At 41.3% G+C, this 22,390-nt stretch overlaps 1 pseudogene; it reads right to left on the reverse strand.

The window, feature by feature from the left end:
- Positions 1-3,802: 3,802 nt before the first annotated feature.
- LOC144254181 (serine protease FAM111A-like) lies at positions 3,803-10,843 on the reverse strand (annotated as a pseudogene).
- Positions 10,844-22,390: the final 11,547 nt, after the last annotated feature.

Raw genomic sequence — 22,390 nt, forward strand, 5'->3', positions numbered from 1 at the left:
AGTTCTGCCAACACCTTGACTTCAGATTTCAGATCTCTGTAGTCTCAGGACTGTGAGAGAATAGATTCATACCTTTTTTTTTTTTTTTTTTTTTTTAAGCCACCACGCTTGCAACAATGTACCACAAACTTAGTGGCTTCCAAGAGAAATCTATTCCCCTTACACACAGACTGGAATCCAGAAGTCTGAAAGTGAGGTGTCAGCAGGGTTGGTTCCTTACAGAGTCTTTGAGGGGGTCTTGCTCCATGCATCTCTCCTTGCCTCTGACAATCCTTGGCATCCCTTGGCTTGTACAAAGGGTCCTTAACTTAATGATGATTTGACTTATGGGGTTTTGACTTTGTGGTAGTCTGAAAGCAATGTGCATTCAGTATGGCACTTCAAATTTTGAATTTTTATTTTTACCCTGGGTAGCAACATGGGGTATGATACTTTCTCTTAATGCTGGGGAGTTGCTGGATCTGCAGCTCCCAGTCAGCTGCACAATCATGAATGTAAAGAGAAAATACTGCACTCTATAGAGATTGGAGTCAAGAAATTACACAAGACATTCAAAACTTATTTATAATATAGACAGTGTTAGATCATTTTGCCCAACCATAGGCTAAAGTAAGTGTTCTGAGCACATTTAAGGCAGGCCAGCTAAGCCTGGATCTTTGGTAATTTAGGTATATGAAATGCAGTTTTGACTGACAGTATTTCAAGTGTACTGTGGGAAGTGTAGTTGGAGAAGCCAACAGCAAGTCTCAGCAGGCATGACACCCAGCTTCTCAGGATGTCACCCCTCTGTAAGTTGAGGGCTGTCTGTAGGTTTAGCACTGTAATGTCTGCCTCCATCTTTACATGGTGGTTTCTCTTCTCTGCACTTCTCTTACAAGAACACTGTTGAATTTAGAGCCACCTGGTTAATCCAAGATATTCTCATCTAAAGATCCTTAATTTAAAATATCTGCAAACCCTTTTTATCCAAATAAGGTCACATACATGCATACCCAGGATGAGGACTTGAACGTGTTTTGGGGAGGCCCGGAATCAATGCAATAACATCCCTTCAGCCTTCTCTCATTGCCAAGAAGAGCTTTGGAGTAGCATGCAATAGTGGACTAGGGATACTGCTCTAATAACTGGGAATTAGAGCAGAGTGGGTGGTAGTAAGTGTTGGCTGATACTGGATTTTCCAACTAACCTTGTTTTTAGAGATAGGAAAAAAGAAAATCAGATAAAGGTATTAATTATATTAGAAAGGATGCAACGTTTCTTAAGAGGGCCAGGGATGGATGTACTTTGGATGCAGTAATGGACACAGCCGTATCTTGGTTTGATGAAACAGCTCAATTAGCAAAAAGAGCAGTGAACTATACTTCATGATTAAGTCCTGATCTTTTCCTAGGTACCAGCAATTTGGGCAACAACTCACTTATCCTTCCTTCTCACACAAAAAGCACACATAGTAACATCTGCTCTGCCTATCTAGCAGGTGTTGAGATAATATATCAGGAATTGTTCAACAAACAGTAAAGCCACATAAATTTAAGTCCCTATGATGATCAGACACTTGCAACTATATTTGAAATGATATACACTCCATTCTCATAATTTGTATTGGTTATGTTGTATGAAGTTGCTGTCAATACTAAATTAGAAGAGAATATTTGGGCCACAGTTCTTTGGGGTAACACAGGGTTAAATTTGTTAATCTCTGGTCACATCATTTTTATCAATCAGACAATATGTAACAATTTTACATGTGTTCCTGTGAAAAGACAACTTATTTAATTTGTGGTATGATTCATTAACATTGAACTCACTGCCAACTGAGCTGTAACTCATGTCTGAACCCACCTTATCCACACATACATTTTCTCTATAAGGCATATCAAAACTTTCTTTTGCTTAAAACTCTAGGCAGAATTTTAACATTATGCATGGGGGCCATTTAAACAGCAAAATCACCAAACAATCAAAAACTGCAAAGAATGTAGGGTAAAATATACACTGGCAAGGACAGCTGTGTATACTATGTGAGCTAAAAGAAGTCTGAACTTCTTTTAGCTCTCATATGGTCTTGTCTCACCTCAGCTGGTAATGTGTGCCATAGACAACTTGAAGTTTCCACCACTGTGTGCATTTTTGCAAGCAAGGGAAAGCACCCAGGTGTTTGATTTTGAGGGGTTACAGATTAATTTTAGGGTGTGGGCAAATTTGCAAACACAGAATAATCTGAAAATAATGAGGATATTCAGGCTGAGAGGTGGTATTCATTTTTTCCCTGTTTCATCCTTCATAAGTTATTCAAATGATCACACTGTAACTGAATTTTGGTCCAGGAATAAACCTTTAGGAAATGATACAGAGTAGGGAAAAGGTGCAATCATACAGTAACCCTAGGAGATGTCTGAAGAAGACAGGGAATTGTGGGAAAGGACTATGCCAGCTTTTCTCTACTGCCATGGGTAAAGACACACCCAGCACATAAATCAGTATTGGTGGACTGAAGGCATCAACACAGCGGCGGGTGGGTCCTGTCCCTGCTCTCCGCCTGCCGGAAGCATCTCATCCACTCTCTCTCCTTTCTCTTAGTTCCTCTGGCCACCTGGCTCTGGCTGACACCCAATGCAGTCTTTCTCTCTGACCCACTCTGATGACCCTGTGGTTGCTTCCTCATCACGTCCTTCCCTTCTCTCCAAGGAAGCTGGGTGTCATGGCTGCTGAGACTTGCTCTTGGCTTTCCAACTACCACCCCCCACTTCACCCTATATCCCCCTGAGTAGAACAGTCCCCTTCCCTGCTTGGTCTTCATGACACTTCAAGTCCAGGGACTCCCAGAGGCCCACACCATGCAGAGGGACCTGGTCTCCTTCCCAGCTCCTGGTTCTCCTATCTGTCCTTGCAGCAAGCACTCTAGTCCCAAGTCCTGAGACGGGAGGCCAGACGTTTAGAGGAGCAAAGGCAGGGCCTTCGGAGACCTAGGCACTGGAAAACAAGTGGCCCAAAGGCCTGGGTGAGTTTGCCTCCAGCAAAGAAGGGAGGGAGAGAGAGGTGGGTCAAATGAGGCACTCTCCTTGAAATGGGCTCCCTCCCCATTGGGAGAACTGATGAGCTTCTTTCTCCTCACCCTTTGGCCTGCCACCCCAGCTTCTTCTCAGGGGTTTCCAGATATTTGTACTTCTGACACTTTGTCCCCAGGGAAGCCAGAAGAAAGAATTCAGCTTAGAGCTTCTGGCAATCTAGGACAGACTTTCAGGTTCTAGATGACACTAAGTGAGCTCTGTGGTTCCAGGCTTTGAAAACCAGACCCCTGTGGTCCCCAAACCTGCTCCCTGGCTGGGGATGATCTTACATCTGTAGCATTGAGAAGACTACAATACTTACCTCCTCAGATTATGTCAGAGGTCAATCATGATATTTTACTTAAACTTTTAGCAAAGCCCTAAAAATTAAGACTTATGTGAAAGTTGGCTACCACGGTAATGTTTTTGATGGAAGAGATGGAAAGAAGTGAAGAATTGGAAAGATGGCTCGCATTTGAGGAAAACCACAGATTCCACAAGACTTGTAGACCATGTATACTTGGAAGATGAGGGAAAGTATTTTAAAAGAGCCTCCAGGGACTCTAGTCTGAAATTTGTTTTTTCTTCTTTTTTTGGTCTGGATGATGGGGTTGTGATCAGGAGAGAGATAGAACTGGGTTGGGGTTGGGGGTCAGTCAGCACAACTTGAGCTTCAACAAGCTGGGTCTGAGGGTGCTGTGTCTAGTGGTTGGACTTGTAGAAATATGCTCAGAAATATGCGAGACAGAGGGTTAGAAGTAATAATTGTGGAATAATCCAGAGAGGTAAGATGGATGCTGGAACAACAGCTGCAATGGCCAAGTGGAGAGTGAGGATATGAAGGGATTAGAGATGAGAAGATAAACTATGATATACATGTGCATGGGTTGCATTTGGGGGTGTGGGGGTAGTTATCTGTTGCCAGGCACCACCGCTACTGCCTTATAAAGCAGACAGCTAGGTCCTCCAGAATTCCTGTAGGGTTCTGGATGAGCATTTGCAAATGGGAAAAATGTGTAAGGAAAAAAATGCTAGTCGATATTTCTTGGGAGAACATGGCAGTCAGAAGGGACCCTGTGGTATCTTCACCAGCTCACCTGGATTGGGTCTGGTGTAGCCTTTATAATTTGATAGCACAAAAAGCAAAACATTAGTATACGTTTTGCAATCTCTCTGTAAATTCCTTCGTGTCATCATGACCGGACCTGACATCTTCTCAGACATTTCCACTTTGATCTGCAACTTTTCTCCTCCTTCTGGTGCTTTGGGCTGACATATTACTGACATAGCACAGAACTTGTTTTCCTGCCCCTACTACTCACAAAAACCTTCATTCTCTATTTCCTATTTTTTTGGAGGGGGGATTCTGGGGATTGAACCCAGGGAGGCTTTGCCTTGGAGCTAATCCCAGCTCTTTTTGTCTTGAGACAGGGTCTCACTTAGTTGCTGAGGCTGGCCTTAAACCTCCTAACTCAGTTTCCCAAGTTGCTGGGATTATAAGTGTGCATCACTGTACTCAGCAATACCCTAATTCTTTATTAAATACCTTATTCTTAAACTATAGCATCCCCATTTTCCTGACTGAACTTGGGCTGTTATTATAACTCTGTAGCCATGTCCTAGATCATCCAAGACATTCCCAACTTCATTAATAAACCTTGTATCCCCTGAAGAATCCCAGGCAGTATTAATATGCCTTTTAAAAAAAGGACAAGAAAAAATGATTACTATATATGTGTAATATGTCCAAATACATCCTACTGTAATGTATAACTAAAGAGAACAAAAAAAAATATTAAAAAAAAAGAAAAAAAAACTGACCAATCCAAATGCTGGTGAGGATGGGGAAACAGGATCTCTCATTCATTGTTAGTGGGAATGCAGAATGACAGGGTTGCTTTAGTAGACAGTTTGGCAAATTCTTATAAAGCTAAACATTCTCTTACTATACGACCCATCAATTGCACTCAGTATTTTCCCAGTTGAGTTGAAAACTTACATTAATACCAAAAGCTGTACACAAATGTTTGGAGAAGCTTTATTCATAAAATCACCGAAAACTAGAAGCAACTAAGATGTCTTTTGAAAGGTGAGCAAATAAACAAATCGTGGTAGATCCATACAGTGGAATATTACTCAGTGATAAAAAGAAGTGAGCTATCAAGCCATAAAATACACACATTGCTCCTGATTGACCCACACATTTTTCTAAGCATTTCCTTTCCATGTGTCAGATATGGGAGATTATTGGTAAACAAGTTTAAGCTCCTGCTGTGAAGCAAGTGAATTTAGGGGAAAAAATTTTAAAAAAAACATCAAGTAACTGGAGATGGTCTTCATAAACTGTTGCTAAATCATATCAAGTCTTCATTTTGCTTGACTCTAAAATAGGGGTAGCTCTCTACCTCATAGGGTTCTTAGCACTTTTTTCTCCATGGGATAGAAAAATGCCAGGTTCATGGGAAGTGATCTACAATATTGATTATTATTATGTTTTATGAAATTGAACACTGTGGAAGTTAGATAACCATCATCCTTGCCTATGGAACAAAATAGGCAATTCCTTTAAAGTTGGTAAGTGGACTAAATTCTCACCAGTCCTCAGTCTCTTGACTTTCCATTTCTGCAGTCTCTTGACTTTCCATTTCTGCAGTCTCTTGACTTTCCATTTCTGCAGTCTCTTGACTTGCCATTTCTGCAGTCTCTTGACTTGCCATTTCTGCAGTCTCTTGACTTTCCATTTCTGCAGTCTCTTGACTTTCCATTTCTGCAGTCTCTTGACTTTCCATTTCTGCAGTCTCTTGACTTGCCATTTCTGCAGTCTCTTGACTTGCCATTTCTGCAGTCTCTTGACTTGCCATTTCTGCAGTCTCTTGACTTTCCATTTCTGCAGTCTCTTGACTTGCCATTTCTGCAGTCTCTTGACTTGCCATTTCTGCAGTCTCTTGACTTGCCATTTCTGCAGTCTCTTGACTTTCCATTTCTGCAGTCTCTTGACTTGCCATTTCTGCAGTCTCTTGACTTGCCATTTCTGCAGTCTCTTGACTTTCCATTTCTGCAGTCTCTTGACTTGCCATTTCTGCAGTCTCTTGACTTTCCATTTCTGCAGTCTCTTGACTTGCCATTTCTGCAGTCTCTTGACTTTCCATTTCTGCAGTCTCTTGACTTGCCATTTCTGCAGTCTCTTGACTTTCCATTTCTGCAGTCTCTTGACTTTCCATTTCTGCAGTCTCTTGACTTGCCATTTCTGCAGTCTCTTGACTTGCCATTTCTGCAGTCTCTTGACTTGCCATTTCTGCAGTCTCTTGACTTGCCATTTCTGCAGTCTCTTGATTTAGAAATATATCATCATACAATTTTGTCTGTTTTTGCTTAATATTAGAGAGGATACCGCTCATAGCAGGGCCAAACTCAATGATATGAGCCACCTCATTTGGTAGCGGACACGTGGTGCCAGCAGCATGCATGGCCACCAACAAACCTTCTGAATCAAACACTGGAAAGCCAGAAGACCCAGAAAAAATGATGGTGTCATAGGTAATCATATCAGGAATTTGAAGCATTTCCTGGGAGCTTCTTTGAGTGTACATGTGGGTAAACTCAGATTCACTATAACCTGCTGCTGTTCTCATCTGAATCTTTTCCTTACATTTCTCTTCTCGTTTACCCTGAGGAATCACAACACAAGCGTCAGTATGCTTCTTTTCTCCATCTGGATGGCCGATAATATATATCAAACCAACCACTAGATGGTATAGGACCAAGCCCATTATACAGTCCCGTAGGTACTTCTTGTCCGTTTTCTTTCAGTTTCAGGACGGCGTAGTCAAGAGTTGTGTCAGATATCTCAAACCAAGGTTCATTAAGAAAGCAGTTGTCTTTTGAGACTGGGGTATCTTCATAATCAAATTTCACCATTACACATTGACTGATTATATCTGCCCACTGGCTTGGCTCTATTCCTTCTCCCACGATATGGTTTATTACATGCCGTTTATTACAAGTGAAAATGAACAATCCCTTAAAAACAAAGCAGGTGGCACAGACTTCATTTCTATTATTGTTCCAGAATATGTACCCCACTGAGTCACTGAGTTGAGAAAGATGTTTGATCACTTTCACTGGAGTTGAGTTTTTTGTGCATTTCTCAAAATTTGTTTTATGCAATTTAAAAAGAGAAGTATTCTTCTGTCTTTTTTTCATTTTTTCCTTCAAGTTTTCCCTGATTTTTTCACTTTCTCTTTTCAAACAGGGATACTCTTCCACAATGTACTCTTTCAACACACGGGTGTTTCTTTCTTCTACCTCATTGTTTTGTGCAGCTGCTGCCTTAGGGTTCATTACTTGATCAGCCTCAACTTGAAAGAGCTTGCCTTCTAACTCATCTATCAGCTGTGAGTTTTCTAGAATGGAGTCCAGGTTACCAATGAGCTTCCAATTGTCAGTCTCCAAAAAGGGAAGAAACCTTCCATCCTTGCACATGGTGTCCTTGATGGTTTCTCCTTTGAAACCATAGACACAGAGTTTGTTTCCTTCTTTGTGAAGTTCCCCACTCTTCACAATTCGTTTTCTGGTCTTCCCAATTGCATGAATGTAAAATTTGACCACATCAGTAGATTCCTGGTTGAGCCGGCCAAATACTTGGCCATCTTCTTTCTGCTTGCTTTTACTTTTGGAAAATGTACTTACCACGTGGCTGTTTTCAGGAAAACAACTGAGCGGCACTCCCAGGTTTATGATCTTGTTTGGAGAAGTGGTCTGGACTTTTGGAGTTTTCCTGGGTGAGTGGGAACTTTGATCCTGGGTGTTAGTTATGTCTCTTGGCCTTTTTCTAGATTGCATCTTCATTTGAATAATACCGGAATTATTCTGCTGTTCTCTGGGGTCCTAAAAATATATGTTAGAAGAAAAACTTTGAGACTCTGAATAGAGCCCTAGGGTTTCTTTTTTTGTTGTTGTTATTGTTCCCTTTTTAGATATGCAATTCACAGAATTTCTATGGGAAACTCATACTCAAAAAACCAGTGAATATAATTAGATCTGAGTTTAAATTCAGCTCTAGAATATAAGCTGAGCAGACTGTCACATCAGTCAGATAAGCTCCTAATAAGATACACTGGTGCATTTTTCTGAGACACATGCTTAAAAAGCTACCAGCTTTCTTAAAGTGTCACTTCATGTCTTGTTTACTATTCTCAGCTGTAAAATTTTTACTTTTCTCAAACACAGTGATAAACTGCACTGAAAATTTTGTTCTTAAAATACCAAGTTCATGGGCTGGAGTTGTAGCTCATTGGTAGAGCACTTGCTTCACATGTGTGAGGCTCAGGGTTCTATTCTCAGCACCCATATAAAAATAAGTAAATAAAATAAGGTCCATCAACAACTAAAAATTAAAACAAATTTTTTTTTAAAATACCAAGTTCAGCAAAAATAAGTCACCATGATTTATTATTAGGCATTACATTTTAAACAAAATCCTCATTAGCTAACTGATTATCTGGTCATACAAATAGTTATTTCTAATAATGAATACGTTCATTCACCCAGAACCTATCATGCAAAAAACTTATTTCCTCTATGACATCAATTAATCCCCCAATTCTATGAATTGCGAAGAAACAAATATGGCCTCTCTTTGTCTTTTTGATGGAGAAACTTAGGTATAGAAAGTTTTTCTTGTGAGTACCTTTCCTAGCATCATGTAATAACCACTAAATGAAGTGAGTGCCAGAATACCAACACTTAAGTCTAATATTCCTTTCCATTTTTTCTTGGTAAAATTTGCATTCTGACACTCATTTTTTTTGGCAGGGGCAGGATACCAAGAGTTGAAATCAGGGGCACTTGCCCCATAAGCCATATCCCCAGGCCTATTTTGTATTCTATTTAGAGACAGGGTCTCACTGAGTTGATTAGTCCCTCACTTTTGCTGAGGCTGGCTTTGAATTCATGATCCTCCTGTCTCAGCCTCCCAAACCACTGGGATTACAAGCATGCATAATACTGATTTTTATAGGGTATCATCTTAAGAACCAGGAGTTGGGGAAGGGGAAGGAATTAAAGAGGATTACTCAAACAAGACAAAAAAATTAATGAAAAATTAAGAGCAACTGCTTATGAATAGGACTTCAGGAAAATGTACCTATGTCTAAAATGTACATTTTCCTGAAGTCCTACTTATTACGGTGAGGGTATGAACAGGCATGGAGTCATATGCTAGCAAGGCTACATTCTGGTAATGGGAATAACAAAGCCAGGATTGTCGTAAAGACTAGGCCTAACATCATTGTGTAGCAACATGACTGGCATGTGATAGGGTAGATTTGTTAAATACTAGTAGTCTGGGTCAAAGAGATAAAAAGAACACAAGTTAATGTAAATTTACTTGTGCTATGTGTGCAAATCTTCAAAAGGCATCTCTAAAGCCTAATGCTGTCAGAAACATCTTGCTCATGTACCCCACGGGAGCATTGCAACAGAATTCCAACTTGTCAAAGTATTCTTGGGCATATATAGGGACTTTTGAAGGAAACATATTAGAGGTAAACTCTTTTACCTGACTAACATGGTTATGGTAAGAATAAACAAGCAAAGAATTTGTTTCATAAACTGTAAAGCACTGTACAGATGTAGGTTATCATGATTCAGTATATCAGCCACGCTTGGCATGGTATTTCTGTGCTATAAAATAGATTAATTTTGGTTTTGTTTTATCCAAAGTTTAATATACTTATTTGGTTTTTATGGTTGTCCAGGAATTACTACCAGTTTTTCTTAAGGGCTAGTGTGATATGACCAAAATTACATATATATAAAACAAAGTGGATGAGAAAGGTCTTACCTTATATAAATATTTCCAATATATAATGATATGATTTCTTGGCAGGAAGATTTATGCAATACAGACTCAAGGATGGCTAAATCTAACATTAGCATATTCATTACATAAATAGTATTTACAAACATACCTGAGCAAAATAGTTCTCTATTTTCATGTTTTTTTCACATCAAACAAGTTCTTCTGTGACTTGTGTTTCTTACAGCTAATGATGACTTGAAGATGAAATAGGTAGTTCAGCTAAAACATTAATTTAAAAAAGGTTCAAGTTAGAACAGTATCTTCATAGCTGTCATTAATTATGTAGAGGAAGACATGAACTTCCTTCTTCAGCTCTGTTCTTGCACTCCCCAGAGATATTAACCTAGCAAATAATTTATCCACCAAGTATATCATGCCAACAATAAAAGCTTTCTTTTATAGAGCATTATGTGTCAGTCACTACACTTGACACTTTATGAAAATTATCTCTAACTTCGGAATCCCAACTACAGTGGGAAGGAGGTTCTATCTACATTTTTTTTTTTAACTTGGGGGAAAGGATAGCTTAGAGAAGAGAGATCTGTCCAAGTGCAAATATCAAAACCCATAGAGAAATCTGTAGTTGGAGAATTCAAAAGTGTGTTCTTCTACTTACCTTGAGTTAAAATTTAGTCTGTATTTCAGATGGAGATGCAAGAGATGGTAAAATTTAAGGAAAAGGGTAGGAAAGGAACTGGTTAATACCCCGAAGACAAAAGAAATTTGCAATGGGATTTCATAAGGTAATCTGAAAAGTTTACATAAGCTTCCACTCAACTCTTCTCCCTTCTGTTTTCATAAGACCCTCCCCCCACTGCCTTTTTAATTCCTGTTTTCTCTCTAGCTTTTGCATATGAGAGGAAACATTCAACCTTTGACTTCCTGAGTCTGGCTTATTTCACTTAACATGATGTTCCCCAGTTACATCCATGTACCAACACATGACATAATCACATTCTTCTTTATGGATGGGTGAAACTCCATTGTGTTTATATACCACATTTTCCTTATCCATCTACTGATGGACACCTAGACCATCTCTATTACTTGGCTATTTGTAAAAAAAAAAAAAGAATATTGTATTTCTAAAAATGAAGGACATTTTCTTTTATAATCACAACACTAATTTGTTAAACCCCAAATCCAGATGAGGTGTGAAAGTTGCCTTTAATTATGGCTTTTAAGTCTCTTTCCTTCTAGAAAAAGCATTGATCTGTCAAAGTGGACAGAAAAGCTGTGGAATGTTCACTTCTTGGATTGCTTCTTTCCCTTGTCATTTTACTTATGCACTCTCCTCTGCACTCTTTGGCAAGTGGAAGTCATCTAAAGACTGTGCTTATTCTTGTAACCACTTCACTATGGTGCAGGAACTTCTCAGTTACTGGTAATGAGTTTCTAAGGAAATCCAGTTAGCCTATGTGAACCTTAGTTTCCTGTTTGTAAAAAGAGACAATTATTTTAAACAAGATATGAATATGAAAATGTACTATATCAATGACAGTATTTATAAGAACTTCTGGGCTCAACTATAAGATTGCCACTTCCCAGTTTCATGACCTGTGAAATAACAATTAACTACTTCCGGTCTCATTTTCCTTATATAAAATGAGGGCAGTATTAGAATTAACTTCTGGTGTTGTGAAGATTAAAAAGTGTCCTTTAGAACAGTGAATGCCCTTTAATAGGCTGCTCAGTAAATATTACTGCCAGTACTAGCATCAGTGTCAAAACCTTAACCAAAGGTAGACTTTTTAAACATCAAAGAAGGGGTGGAGGTGGTAAAAATAGACAAACAATTGAGGAACTGAGCTGAGCTGTAAGATCTTTGAAGGCAGAAAATTTGGGTGGGGTGTCACTGTTGATGATGATGACTTATCTAATGATGTCTGAGAAAGAAACTGCTTCAGACGTAATTTTCACACCCACTATAAAAGGAAAACAAATCAAGCAGAAAGAAATATGAATTTTAGGATTACTGGCTTGTATATGAGCAGCTGCAGTGGAAAAGGCCAAGATGTTAAGAATACACCCCAATACCACCCCCGCCCCACACATTGGTCCCAGTATGTAGACTGAACTGTGTTATATCAAAATGTGAAGGACTTTACCGCTCTGCTATTCCAACCCTGTGTTATAGTGGGATATGTCCAGGTTCTACTCACCTAAAGGACTTGCTTTACTTCCTACACTAAAGGGATAAAAGTAATACAGCCTGTCCTGGATCCCATCTCCACCTGACAGCTCTCCTGGAATTTCTCATTCTCATATTCTCTTTTCTTCTCCCCTCTCCTTTCCCTTCTCCCCGTTCCCCTTTCCTTTGCCTTCCTCTGATACTTCTAGCGTCTTCTTATTTCCCTGTCCTTCTCCCCACCCTGACCTTCCCCCCACCTCCAGGCCCCCATTCCCTCTCTTACAGTCTTGCACCAGGCTCGCTCCTGCTCCTGCTCACTGGCTTTCACTTTCTCTCTGGCTCAGCCAGGCTTTCCAGAAACTGGGATCACTGCGGATCCGAGCCTGGTCCTTGTCCGCCACCTCGCTCCTCTCTCCAGCACAGAGTGGGACAAGAAACACTGGTCATGAGTTTCTAAGAAAACCCAGAGCCCTGGGACCCTCCAGGTGGATGACGCTTCTGGCCCAGGTTGCTGGGCCTCCAGCCTCATCCCTTTCCAGACCCAGAGGCTCCAGCGCGCCCGCGCCAACCCTGCGGAGCAACCGGTGGGCTCACCCACCCCGAGCGCTCGCCCACCAGGATGGCTCTCCATTTCCGTGGGCTCCCTGGCTGCTGTGCTGATGGCACCCGCAAAGGGCTGGCATTCAAATCCCGCGCCAATTCACGTCAGCAGTCCGGGTTCCACAGAGAGGCAGCTAGTCTGGCCAATGAGAGTGCGCCCACTGAAACTCGGATTGGACAAGACAGGATGGAGGTGGGACTAAGGGCTTGAAAGGACCGCCCACCTTTCTGTGAGTGGCTGTTGCCCCTACCATTTAGTTACTTTCTTTGCCTTCTCTGCCTGTCAGGCCTCTTCCCTCCTAAACTACCCCATCTCCCACCTCCATCCCCCTCAGTTCCTTGCTTTTTTGGACCTCTGGGAAGAGGGGGAGACTGGCTGTTCCTGGATCATGTGGCTCTCCAGGGAAGCATCTGATTTTGTATTTATTTCAGACAGCGCCATCAGTCTAAAACCAAAATCTTCTGAATGTCTTGGTCGTCAGGGCGAGCCCCAGGAAACACATTTATCAGAGCCCATGCCTGTTCTCTTAATAATAATAATAATAATAATAATAATTATTATTATTATTATTATTATTATTTACAATAACAGAGACAAACTGCATTGTTGCTAAAAATAAGGTAGATTTTCGCCAACCATAAGAGTTTTTTTTTTTTTTTTTTTTTTTTTAATCCGAGCAGATAATTCAAAAGGATTACTTAAAGGGTTTCCTTACTCCTAGGAACAAAATAGATTTCCACTTGGGAAACACAACAAAAAGGAACTGGATTTCAACTTAATGAAACAGCTACTTTACCCAGCTTTGGGGGCAGAGGGCTCTTGGAAGGGGGTTTGAAGGGACCTCAGCAGGGAACACTGATTCTAGGTTGAGGGGTGTTGGTTAAGATGGAAGAGGCTGATTCGGTCTTGCAGGGGTCTTCAAGAATGGCAAATGTCTGCTTTCAGAAATGTCATCAAAGCGACCTGCTGATAAGACAAAGCCAAGCTTATTGCTTATGAGGTACTGGAGACTAATAGCTTGACAGCATTCTGGTAGTTTCCTGGGGAGGGTAAAGCAAAGCTGGGCTAATATTGAGATTATGAAGTCTGGTTTAAACCTGGTCTTTAGTGTGTGTGTTTGGGGGGTGGGGGATTAGATAGGATTGGGTAACAGTTTAGGGTTGGTGGATATACCAAAGTTAGGATTTTGAGGAGAAGGTTCAAGAATTCTTGAGTTGCAACCTGTTCTTTGATGCCTTCTAATGAAGACTGGTTGGGTCTCTGAGGACGTTACTGGAATAAATAATAAAAACACTTGCAACTTTTTAATTTCCTGGCAGAACATGCCTGGAACAGTAAATTTACGTTGATGAAAACAAGACAAGCACATCATGTTAAGCACTGCAAAAGAAGTGCATCGTTTCCTCTATCTCTGTTCTTTTTACGTTTCCAGGAACTGCACGCGGTACCCTCTCTAGAAAAGATAGCAAGCATCCAGGAATAGAGGATTTTTCCTCCTGCTCTCTACCAGCCCGAGATTTTTCTGCCAATGAATTCTCCCAGCTAGCCCAGAACCAAAGGGGTAACTTACCTAAGAGGAAGAGTCCCTTCCAAGTCCAGCGACGAACTCTGATGAACTCGCCAGCACCACTGCAAGGGACCTTTCCCGCCAACACTGGAATCGCGCTTTCCCGGTAGAAATGACGCGCCTGGCCAATGAACAGAGAGATCCTGAGCTCCTCTTCTCTTTTCAGACAGCAACTCGCCTCCTCGGAAGCCAATTGGCCGCGCTCTGGCCACGACGTGGAGCTGTTCCAGGGCTTCTGCATAGTTGGCGGGTGAGAGTGGATGGCAAGGTCAGGCGGGGGAGCGCTCCCCCTTTCTCTCCTTAAGCGCTACTTTTTCTGGCCAGAATGACCACGCCCCATAACTTTATTACCTATTGCACCTGTTTCTTTTCTCCCAGTTCCTCGGGAAGTATTAAAAAGGACCCCAATGGGGTTAGAGGGAAGTTGGGTTGGGCGGGGCTTAGAGGGCGTGGGTGGCCAGACTCAGCCAGCAGAGAGGACTGGGACTGTCCTGGACCAGCAATTGCAGCAACTTGAGGAAAGTAGCTGGGTTAGTAGGCAGCAGGAAAGTGGCTCCAAAGTGCCCGCAGCCATGGCTAGGCAGGAGGATTGGGTAACAGCAGAACCATCTGCTCCAACACTCAGGAGGCACTTGGCTGGGTGGGTAGGTGGGAAGCAGGAAATGTGAGCTATTTGGGCCCTGCCCAGGAGTCAACATCCCCAGCTTAAGAGACAGGTCCCAAGAATAGGAAAACCAAGAAGAAGCTACAGATGAAGACAGAGTAAATACCCTGTCCTAAATTGATTTTCCGAACGTGTTCAGACATCTACAATCCTGAACAAGAAGATGGTATGGACTCCCGAAATATGCATCAAAACTGATGACCAAAGAAGATTGGGTAAAACTTTCATGGCAGCCTGTTTGCAGGACCTGCATTCAAAGGTGCAAGTAAGTATTTGATGATGTTTTGGAGAAGAGAATAAAGGTCACAATAGTGACAACTCTTTATGCAATTGACAGAAAGATATATGATGCATATAAAGTAACAGTTTTAAAAGGTGTGTTTAGTTAACTGCAATACTGTGAGAGTTTTAGAAAACTGACCCAAAAGTATACGCAAACACCCAGAGTAGATAAAATGACTGTTTTGTCTTCTGTGGGTCTGGGGTTTAAGAAAGATTACTCTATCAAAGAAAAAAAAATCCCCCAATTATATAAAAGTTTCTTCACTCACTGTCATTCTTTGACTCTTCAGCCATTTTCACACTCCTGTGAGTAAGGCAAGCCATGATTACCAAATAATAAGGATTTGGTTTGTGGTTTTGTTTTTTTTCCTGTCACGGGTTCTGGGTTCTGGGACAGTGACAACTTCAATGCCCATTAAGAGATGGTAAAGAATACTGAAGTTGTAATTGTCCATCAATCTGAAGACACTTTTCAAGAGCTATCCTGGTAGTCCCAAACACTAAAGAACTTCCTACCATTTGAGCTAAATTGCTAGTATTTCGTGCGCTTTTGAGATATTGGCCAGAAGTTAAGAGACTCAGAACACTCTGAAATGAAGTGAGGTTGTCTTTTTTGAAACAAACACTATTGTCGAAGCCTGTGATTGTAGACATTAGAGTAAGACTTATGAGGGTAGAATAACAAGTAGTTATAGCACTAAGAATGTGTTCCTGCCACTGGAAGTGTTTTCTCTGGTGGCTTTTCAATTTATTTCTCTCTTTCTGCCATTTTTACATTTCTCTGCATAAGCAAAGGAGTGATTTAATAGACAATAAGCTTAACACCACTTTCTAGAACATGGATGTTAAGAATTCAACATGTTCATAAAATTCTCAATCCACAAAATTAAAATTCACTGGAAATCTTATTCAAATTATTTTGATACATAAAAATGTTAGTTCATGAAAAGATAATAGGAGGTTTACAGAAAACATAAAATGTGTTCTAACACCTGTGTAACTAAACTTATGTAGCAAAATATCTATCACATTGTTTCCAGAATCTTTATATAATTTTGTATATTTTGGAACAATTTATTTTTAAACATTTCTGGCTTTGTAAATTATGGGTTGGTTTATGGGGGACAGGTTATAAAATGAACAGATAATTCTGAAACCTTATATATTTGCAATAAACTATATCATGGCTTTAGGTAATAGGGGAATGGCTTTCTTTTAGGGAGGAAATCTTACTTTAGCATGGGTTCTTTGTGATCCTTATATCTTAATTCCACAAGAGGGATGTAACCAGTCACTCTTCTGACACCAGGAAGAGGTGGTATTCATTTCAATTAGAGTTCAAAGGCATTGGGAGATATGAGTTCCAGGAGCTAGAGCTCAGCAGCTGGAGCTCTGTCCAGTGTAAGGGGCGTGGCTTAGACCTCTGAGGGGCTACACTCCTCCCACTGATATTGGGGGGGGGGGGCTCTGAGGAGCAAGGTGACAGCAAGCTGGGACTTTCCTTTGTAGGAAAGGCCATGTCAGCAGCGCTCTGGGTAGTTGTGGCCACAAGTCACAGCAGCAGAGGTATCAGATGGAGTGGCTTCTGCAGTTCCTGGTACTGCAGTTTCCAAAACCTCACAGCACAATTTGCTCCCAGTCAAGAAAAATTCCATCTTGGGCCAGAGAGAATTGTCCCAGGAAGGGGTGGTGGCCCTTTGCATATTCATCCTTTGTGTATTTAACTGGCCTTGGTCTTATTTGATCCTCACACCCACTTCTTTGAAGTATGTGTGACTTTGCCCCCTTTCACACATTATATAACAGATTAATTTGCTGGAGGACATGGAAATAGCTGAAAAGGGAAAGGGATTGTTGGGGAGGATTTTAACCTTGGAGTGTTAACATTCTCTTAGGATCCTGCTGGGAGACTTTTGGCAAGTCTCAATTCCTTCATTTGCAAATCAAAGAGATTGACCCAGATCTAAGTTTTCCCCCATTTTAGGGCTCTTAAGATGTACATGGGGTAGTCATTTAACAAAAAAAAAACTGCTTTTTCTTGGAGCCAACCTATTCTGTCATATGGTTCTACAGGTCCAGGGCAAGGTCCAGGAAACTGCAACTTTCAAAAATGACCCAAACGCTGGGCACCCTGATGGCACACCTGTTATCCCAGAAACTGGGGAAGCTGAGGACAGAGGATCACAGGTTTGAGGCCAGCCTTAACAACTTAGCGAGACACTATCTCCTAGTAATAATAAAAAATAAAAATAATTAAAGAGAAGGCTAGTGGTATAGCTCAGTGGCAAAGTGTCTCAGAGTTCAATTCCCCCACTCCATACCCACCCCCCCAATGACGCTGGTGAGAAACTCTATTTAGACCACCAGTAAAGCCAACTGTTAACTTTAACAAACACAAAGTCCTTTTTATGCACTGTGGCCAGCATTTTACAAATATTAAATCATTTAATTATCATACCTCTGCAGTGGGGCAATTCTTAACCTCATATTGCAGCAAAGGAGTTTGGCATCTGTGCTTCACTTTACTAAACCTAGGCTTTACTTTGTCTCCATTGTTAGCTCAGCCTCATGAACTTTCTGGGCACCTACCCGCCTGCTGTCCTCAGGGTTCCTTGACTGGCAGCTCCCAGTCATGAGGTCAGCACCCCTGCTGGCCTGTCTGGACACCAGAGTGCAAGACCCAAGAACCCAGCCTGGGAAGAGCATTTCTTCACCCAGAGTGCAGTCTTTCTCCCTGACCCCCCACTCTGATGACCATGTGGTTGCTTCCTCATCACATCCTGCCCTTCTCTCCAAGGAAGCTGGGTGTCATGGCTGCTGAGACTTGCTCTTGGCTTCTCCAACTACCACTCCCCATTTCACCCTATATCCCCCTGAGTAGAACAGTCCCCTTCCCTGCTTGGTCTTCATGACACTTCAAGTCCAGGGACTCCCAGAGGCCCACACCATGCAGTGAGTCCTGGTCTCCTTCCCAGCTCCTGGTTCTCCTGTCTGTCCTTGCAGCAAGCACTCCAGTCCCAAGTCCTGAGACAGGAGGCCTTACCTTAAGTGGAGCAAAAGCAGGGCCTGGAGACCTAGGCACTGGAAAACAAGTGGCCCAAAGGCCTGGGTGAGTTTGCCTCCAGCAAAGAAGGGAGGGAGAGAGAGGTGGGTCAAATGAGGCACTCTTCTTGAAATGGGCTCCCTCCCCATTGGGAGAACTGATGAGCTTCTTTCTCCTCACCCTTTGGCCTGCCACCCCAGCTCTTCTCAGGGGTTTCCAGATATTTGTACTTCTGACACTTTGTCCCCAGGGAAGCCAGAAGAAAGAATTCAGCTTAGAGCTTCTGGCAATCTAGGACAGACTTTCAGGTTCTAGATGACACTAAGTGAGCTCTGTGGTTCCAGGCTTTGAAAACCAGACCCCTGTGGTCCCCAAACCTGCTCCCTGGCTGGGGATGATCTTACATCTGTAGCATTGAGAAGACTACAATACTCACCTCCTCAGATTATGTCAGAGGTCAATCATGATATTTTACTTAAACTTTTAGCAAAGCCCTAAAAATTAAGACTTATGTGAAAGTTGGCTACCACGGTAATGTTTTTGATGGAAGAGATGGAAAGAAGTGAAGAATTGGAAAGATGGCTCGCATTTGAGGAAAACCACAGATTCCACAAGACTTGTAGACCATATATACTTGGAAGATGAGGGAAAGTATTTTAAAAGTGCCTCCAGGGACTCTAGTCTGAAATTTGTTTTTTCTTCTTTTTTTGGTCTGGATGATGGGGTTGTGATCAGGAGAGAGATAGAACTGGGTTGGGGTTGGGGGTCAGTCAGCACAACTTGAGCTTCAACAAGCTGGGTCTGAGGGTGCTGTGTCTAGTGGTTGGACTTGTAGAAATATGCTCAGAAATATGCGAGACAGAGGGTTAGAAGTAATAATTGTGGAATAATCCAGAGAGGTAAGATGGATGCTGGAACAACAGCTGCAATGGCCAAGTGGAGAGTGAGGATATGAAGGGATTAGAGATGAGAAGATAAACTATGATATACATGTGCATGGGTTGCATTTGGGGGTGTGGGGGTAGTTATCTGTTGCCAGGCACCACCGCTACTGCCTTATAAAGCAGACAGCTAGGTCCTCCAGAATTCCTGTAGGGTTCTGGATGAGCATTTGCAAATGGGAAAAATGTGTAAGGAAAAAAATGCTAGTCGATATTTCTTGGGAGAACATGGCAGTCAGAAAGGACCCTGTGGTATCTTCACCAGCTCACCTGGATTGGGTCTGGTGTAGCCTTTATAATTTGACAGCACAAAAAGCAAAACATTAGTATACGTTTTGCAATCTCTCTGTAAATTCCTTCGTGTCATCATGACCGGACCTGGCATCTTCTCAGACATTTCCAGTTCGATCTGCAACTTTTCTCCTCCTTCTGGTGCTTTAGGCTGACATATTACTGACATAGCACAGAACTTGTTTCCCTGTCCCTACTACTCACAGAAACCTTCATTCTCTATTTCCTATTTTTTTGGAGGGGGGATTCTGGGGATTGAACCCAGGGAGGCTTTGCCTTGGAGCTAATCCCCAGCTCTTTTTATCTTGAGACAGGGTCTCACTTAGTTGCTGAGGCTGGTCTTAAACCTCCTAACTCAGTTTCCCAAGTTGCTGGGATTATAAGTGTGCATCACTGTACTCAGCAATACCCTAATTCTTTATTAAATACCTTATTCTTAAACTATTTATAGCAGCCCCATTTTCCTGACTGAATTTGGGCTGATATTATAACTCTGTAGCCATGTCCTAGATCATCCAAGACATTCCCAACTTCATTAATAAACCTTGTATCCCCTGAAGAATCCCAGGCAGTATTAATATGCCTTTAAAAAAAAAGACAAGAAAAACTGACTATGGTGTATGTATAATATGTCCAAATACATCCTACTGTAATGTATAACTGAAGAGAACAAATAAAATATTTTAAAAAAAAAAGAAAAGAAAAACTGACCAATCCAAATGCTGGTGAGGATGGGGAAACAGGATCTCTCATTCATTGTTAGTGGGAATGCAGAATGACAGGGTTGCTTTAGTAGACAGTTTGGCAAATTCTTACAAAGCTAAACATTCTCTTACTATACGACCCATCAATTGCACTCAGTATTTTCCTAATCGAGTTGAAAACTTACATTCATACCAAAAGCTGTACACAAATGTTTGGAGAAGCTTTATTCATAAAATCACCGAAAACTAGAAGCAACTAAGATGTCTTTTAAAAGGTGAGCAAATAAACAAATTGTGGTAGACCCATACAGTGGAATATTACTCAGTGACAAAAAGAAGTGGGCTATCAAGCCATAAAATACACAGAGAGAAACCTTCTAAATGAAACAGCCAAACTGAAAATGCTTTATACTGTGAAACTATAGTTACATGACATTCTGGAAAAAGTAAAACTATAAAGGCAAGAAAAAGATCAGTGATTGCCAGGGGTGCAGGAGGGAGGGAAGGGACAAGCAGGTAAAGCACAGGGAAAGTTTTAGGGAGGTGAAACTACTCTGTATGACATTGCAATGGTGAATACATGACATCATGTACTTGCTAAAACCTATAGAATTTGACAACACAAAAAAGCAAATCATTAGTATACACAACTTTAAAAATTCATTTAGGAGTTCAAAAGATCAAAGGGAAGAATGTATGTAGACTGTGACCAGTCTAAAGGTATTATAACTGAATTTAAATGAATAAAATGACTGCCAACGAGCTGAGGGAAAAGGTCCTGACTTTAAGTAACTTTCGGAAGGAATGGAATATGAAGATTAAAAGCAAAAGAAATTGCACACAAACACTACATTTTTGTTGATATATTTCTCCTCTGGATACATTTTGCTTCTGTGCTTTACCACTGAGCTACATCCCAGCACTTTTTATATTTTATTTTGAGCCAGGGTCTCATTAAATTGCTGAGGGTCCTGCTAAGTTGCTCAGGCTGGCCTTGAGTTTACACTGCCTCAGTTTCTCAATTCCCTGGGATTACAGGTGTGCACCACTGTGCCAACTGCATACCAGAATCAAACAGTTAAATAAATTACTGAGGTATGATAACAATTCTATTTTCTGTGGGTGGAGTAGAGGATTTATAGGTAGGCAAAGGGAGGGAGTGAAAACAATCCATGTGGTTATGGATCCACATGGGGTTAAGGGTATTGCGAGTCTATACTGATGATGGAATTCATGAATGGGGAAAAGAGACAAATCTCCAGGCGAAATGATCCCAAATAAATTATGTAGATTCTCCAGGAGTCCCCTACCTAAGGAAGGAGAACCTAAGTCTCTCTTTCACAAACATGGGTTGTACATAGTAACTTCCTTCCAAAGAGTACCACGTAGGGTAATACATAAAAGATAAAACACCATTTTAGCCGGGGGACAAAGGCCAGCACCAATGATGGATCATGTTGACAGTATGATCCCTTGGTAGGGTGAGAATGATACTTCATTCTATAAACTTCCTCCCCAGTCCACAACCCAGTCCCATCAGAAAAGCATCTGTCAAATTCCAATAGACGGGCAGCCTTAAAACCAAGAAGTCTGAGAAACTGTCACAACCAAGAGGAGCCCACAGACATGAAAGTTAAATGTGATGCCTACACTGGGTGGGATCTTGGAACAGAAAAAAAGGACATTAGGTTAAAACAAAGGAAATCAGAATAGAGGAATATGACCTTCTAGATGCCCTTGTCCTCGTAGCCTGTTCATATGGGAAGAGTTGCCGAGGTCCAGCCTTGGCCAGGGGGAATGGGGTTCCAGGGGTCCTGAAGGAGGAGTGGCGTCCTCGAAAGAAGAAGAGTCGGGACGACAGGTTGCAAGTTCCGAGCAACCTCCAGAAGACATGTCTGCTGCTCCTGGAGGGACCTTTATTTTTATTCCTTTTTTACAGGTGTTTTTTTCAGGTAGTTAATGGATAGCTTCAAAGCCCGAAACTTTTTTGATTTACATAATTTTCAAGAATTACAGTCTTTTCTAACATACATTGATTACCTAAGATATTGAGTACATTGTTCAAAATATTTTTTCTGTAACCTTAGTCAATCATGATTAAGCTTTTACGTTTTCACCTCAATCACTAGGTGCTAAGCGACGCAACTAGACTATGTGACTACTGACCTATTATTCACTTCTGACTTTAAAGCGTACCTATAATTATTTCATTAATCTTTAACTTTAAAGCATACTTATGATTATTGGTAAGCTT

Source organism: Urocitellus parryii, chromosome 4, assembly GCF_045843805.1.
Source record: "Urocitellus parryii isolate mUroPar1 chromosome 4, mUroPar1.hap1, whole genome shotgun sequence".
In the NCBI taxonomy this organism is placed as follows: Eukaryota; Metazoa; Chordata; class Mammalia; order Rodentia; family Sciuridae; genus Urocitellus; species Urocitellus parryii.